A 5,271-nucleotide genomic window follows, 5' to 3' on the forward strand; every position below is an offset into this window, starting at 1 on the left:
GGGCAGCAGGAAGATGGGGTGACAGCTACAGAGGCAAGTGGAGTCATGGATTTAAGATGAGAAGGACTAAAGCATATTTATGGCATAAGAGAAGAGAGGGGAGAATGAGAGGTTGTAAGGACCAGAGGAGAGGAGGGAATGAGAGTGGGCATGAAGACCAACAGTACATAGGATGGTATCACTGGAAAAAGTGGAGTGGTTAGAGGAGGTGAGGAAGTGAGAAACTTCTGCATCTGTTTTGGGAAGGAGGAGGAAGAGGAGGTGCAGTATTACGGAAGGAAGGAAGGAAGGAAAGGTGAACTGAGGGGAGGAGTTTGTCAGTTCTTCTCTTGGAAGACAGTAGGAAAGTACTGTGCAGACAGAAAGGAGGGTGGAAGAAAGGTGATTGAGCAGCGGAGCCAACAGACACCATGGCAGGATGGGAGGGGGGGCCTGGCTCCAGGCCCCGGAAGGGGCAGAGCCAAAGGCAGAAGGGGCAAAGCCTAGAACAGTCAGCTCTTAGTGCCACTCAGACCATGGTGCTGGGCAACACCCCTTCTGAAGTAGCAGTAGCAGAGGCCAGAGCTCTGGGCCCCTTTGAAATGCCAGGCCCCTGTGCAACTTTCCCCTTTAGTTCCCCCTGTTGGTGGTCCTGAGTCAAAGCTGACAAAAAGTTGGCTGAGATAGCGGCACAGGAGTCAATTAAGGACTTGTCCTAATGGGATTTTAGCGTGCAGCCAGCTGGGTACAAATCCACAGCAGCCCTGCCTGGTGTGCACACCATGGTCACGTGAGCACATCTGCAACACATTAAAAGTTCTGTAGAGTGCTTTGAGCATCAGAACAAACTGCTCTCTGGAACTTGTAGCGGATTCCACGTGGCTTAAAATAAACCCATTTGAGTGAGGCCTGGTACAACAACTGCTCTTTTCTTGCCTTTGCAAACTATCAATGTGTCTGTTTGCGTAAGCTGTGTATGCCTAAGCTAAGAGCCAGCTCTGTTGTCAAGAGATGACTTTGCATTCCGATAAAATTGTAACACTCCCCAGTGTGGCAAAGGAGACTTGAGATAGTCTTCAGTGGTGCCAAGAGTGAAACTACGTGTGCCTGGAAGTGAGTCAGTACTAGCAATGATAGCTGCTATGTCTTGTAAGTGCTTCCTCACTTTCCAGTCTGGAGGGAGGCTACTCTGCCTCATTGTTCCAGGGGCTTAGTCTTTGGGTTTCACCAATGAGGTTGAACCATAAGCCTTCTTGAGTGGTGGGTCTGTCTGACAGAAGTAAACACACAACAACTGTCTGGAGCCTTTGTTCTCACTCCTGGGCAGGGCGGTGCCCTGGGGAGTCTCTAGCTCACAGCCCCATAATAGGGCAAACAGCAGTTAGAAGTTCAGAGTCCCAGCCCATGAGCCAGGCTGAGGTGGTAGCAGGCTGTAGCCTAAGCCTCCCAGCACAGGTAGCCAGCAAACTGGCAGAGTCAATTAGCTCTAACCTTTTGGGTGGGGTAGATGAGGGAGCAGGCCTTAGCCTGGGCTTGTGGGTTCAGGCTGCCAGCAGACAAATACAGGTAAGTGGGGAGTGCCCATACAATCCAGGGATTCAGAAAGAAGATTGCACACCCAGCTGGCAGTCTAGGGTGATAGCAAGGAAGGCTCCCAGACCACAAGCCTCCAGGCCAAAGATGGGGAGTCAGTCACCCCAGGGGTGGGATGGAAGGGAGACAGGGGCCTGCCCTACTCCACTACATGCCAACCCAAGACTCTAACAGTGGCAAAATGGCAGGCCACTTGATTGGTAGGGATCCAGACACAACATACCACCTGGGATGTTGTCAACTGTCCCCTACCTCCCTGGGGTTTGGTTTCACTGGCTTACAGAGTCTTTGGGCTCATTGCAGACATCTGACAGCAGTCCCAGTAGCTCCTCATCAGGGCCCATCTCCTCTGGGAACAGGTCTGGCAAAGCACAGCTTCCACTCCCAGGTGCCGCAGCAAGGCCAAGGCATCCATCTCTTCTGCTGGCTCTCCCTCAGCTGGGCAGCAAGGCCTTCCTTTTATACTTCCTGTCTCACCCTGGTATGTCCAATGAGGTGGGCAGGGCAAATGTGGCTCACATCCACTAAGAGGAGCAGTAGCGCTTCCTTGCTCTCCACCCCAGAGGGAGACAAACCTGCTGTTATGGTGGTTCAAAGCCATGTCAGGGTATCAACAATCAAATTCTGCTAGGCCCCTGCACAGTAAGTGGCTTGGTGAGGCAGGGTAGCCAGTCTGGTCCCCTGCCCTCTTGGCAGGGCCAAGCATCATCCCTGACAATGTTTTTTTCCTGTATAATCTATTTGCCCCAGACCCTAAATGGCCTCTTCAAGGACTGAGCTCACAACCATGGGTTTAGCAGGCCAACGCTCAAACCACTGAGCTACCCCCACCTCCTTAGTCTAGCTGTGCCTTACTCCCCATGAGAGTAGAACTATAGCATTTCAGAGGTGAACTGTGAAGATGAATTCATTAATGTTTGTGAGGCTCACAAACACGGGTGATGAGCGCTACAAACAAGCCCATGAAGACATTAAAAAAAATTGTATGCAGTGCCAGGTTAGGAAGCTGTGCAGTAAATAAGGCTTGACACATTGCATAAAGGCAGGGCAAAAAGGAATATTGAAAACAGCCTCCTTTATCTTCTTAGCCTCATGCATCCTGTGCACTGAAGGAAGCAGGGTCCTGCAAAAAAAAATAGTCTTTGCAATTAAAAGCTGTATTTTAATGCATACACGTGGGCAGTGAAGTCAGGTTGCACAAACATTCTTCCTGCTAGCATTTCCTACCTCTCAACCCTTTCTCTTCTCAGCCTCAATAACTTTCTTTCATGTAGATTTTTGGTATGTGACAGCACATAAAAACAGCCAGGCAACTGCCAAGTTCTGTACCATTTAATATTTCACCTGTGATGCTTTCTACATTTCTTTCTGGCTTGACTATTTAGCACCTATGCACCATGGCTGGGGTGGCCTAGTCAGTGAAGACCTCTCCACGCATATTGTTTTATACTGGTTTAACAGGCAAAAGGGCAAACCCATCTACAACTCTTGTCTTATTTTGACCTGAAGTTGTCTCTGAAATAAATATGACTGCACAGATAGGCTGGAGTCCTTCACTTCAGGGCCCTTCTGTGCATTCCAGTAAAAACAAACCTTGCTGACAGTCACTCGGACACATAGATAAAACCCAGAAACAGCACTACATCAGCCATTGTCACAGATTTCAAGGATGTTCCACAGCAAAGCAGCAATGCATCACACTGATAATGCAGTATGATGTCACCTGTGGGCATAGCACTGAAGTGATCCCCCTGTGTCTCCCATCGCCTGGGCTGGCATGGAGCTGTAGTGGGAATAAGTTTGTTCAGGCTCCGGAAGAGAGAATAGAAATAGCAGTTTAAATATATATCTTTCAGAAAGTATAAAATGTCCCCAGTCCAGAGGTCTGGCAGGATTTCAGAAACTGTTTTTCATAAATGGGACTATAGTTTAGAAACTCTCCAGGCTGGCAGTCTCTTATCTGGCAACACCCATAATCCAGAATGATTTTAATTAGCCACATGCCCACTTACCATGGGTGTGGCCAAGTTTTCCATGGTCCCATAAAGTTTGTTCTCATGCAACAGTCCTGGCTGTCAGTCCCTTCTCTGATGTTTGTAATTATCTCAGGCAGGACAGTGAACATCCCTCCACCCCTCAGCCCTCTCCTATGTATTTGATTTGTCAGTTTTTATTGCAATTTTGTACTTATAAATGTCAGTCTGTATTGGAAATGAGATTGATCTGATTAAGTGGGTCTGTCCCATGAAAGCTCATCACCGAATAAATCATTCTGTTTGTCTTTAAAGTGCTACATTTCTACTGTTTTGTTCTGTTAGGGTTCTGTGCTGTTATGTAGCTGTAATCTACCCCTAAATGTCTTCTAAGAGCCCAGTGAGCAGTGGAAGTGTTGGTAATGTGCTAGACAATATTGACCTCCTGTGGTCCAGCAAATTCTCTCGTTCGGCATCAGTCAGCTCCTGAGAAAGCCAGACTAGAAAAGTTCAACCTGTAGTAGTCCAGCCCTAAATTTCTTGGGTGTAAATTCAAGCAAAGTAATATTTACAGATGATCCCAAACCTGGAGGTGGTGTAAAAACATCAGGAGGGTAGAACTGAGCTGCATGTGTACAGGGATGGCAGAGCCAAGGGTGCTACAGGCTGTAGGGAAATTCAGCCTTAATTAATATAAAAACCTCTGCCCAGGAAGAGGAAATAAATAGCTAAGAAATAGCTGTGTGCTTCAAGCCCATTAATTTTCATCCATAATCCTCTCCTAATATTTATTCCTACAGGGTGGTAGCTACAGCTGAGGTGCCAGATGGAGGAGGAGCGACTGGGAGGGAGAAGTCCACGAGAGGATCCCTGTCATAAGACAAGTATCAGAGAGGTAGCCGTGTTAGTCTGTATCTTTGAGAACAATAGTGGATAGCAGTATGAAAAAGCTAAAGAACTGTGATAAAGAAATAAGGGTTCCTAATGTGAGCAAGTAACAGAGACAGATCTGGGGGCCTTGCTGGTGACTTTCCCTTTAAAAGAGAAACTGGTGACATTGAGTCAGGCTATTTTCTACCCACAACTTATTTATTCATAAACCCTGTCTCCTAGATAAGGGGGCTGTAACAGGCGGCATGTAGGGGCACAGCTGGTGTCAACAAGAGGGTTGTGGCTTCCTCAGCCTCCAGATGCTTTTCCATGAGACGGGATTGTTGGGCAGAATAGGCTCCATCTGATGGAGAATGGTCATAGAGTCAGAGTTCAAGGGAAGAAGGGCCCACCAGATCATCTAGTCCGACCTCCTCTACATCACAGCCCACCACCGCCACTCAGCCCCCGCTGTCCCTCCCCCCGCCACACACACTAAACCCAAAGATTTGAGTTAGGCCAACATATCAGACTCCTCAGGAGACTAAACTATTCATAGATTGGAGGTCAGAAGAGACTTCTGATTCCTTTTACCCTTTTGGCTCACGGTCCCCTTTTCTCTAGGTGAAATTAGTGCGAAAGGGTCAGAGCTCCAGCGCCGGGCACAAGCTGTCATAGAAATTAGCACGGGGCGGGGGGGGGGGGGCGAGGCGGGGGGGGCATTATTTCTGTCCCAGAATGAGTAAGCCCAAATGTCACATTTCAGTGGGCATTCAGCAATCAGTTCATTCAAGGATGTTCTCCAAACCTACGTGGAGATGGTAGGGGGAGTCACTGGGCCACCAATGATCCAAAG

Source organism: Carettochelys insculpta, chromosome 1 (assembly GCF_033958435.1).
Source record: "Carettochelys insculpta isolate YL-2023 chromosome 1, ASM3395843v1, whole genome shotgun sequence".
In the NCBI taxonomy this organism is placed as follows: Eukaryota; Metazoa; Chordata; order Testudines; family Carettochelyidae; genus Carettochelys; species Carettochelys insculpta.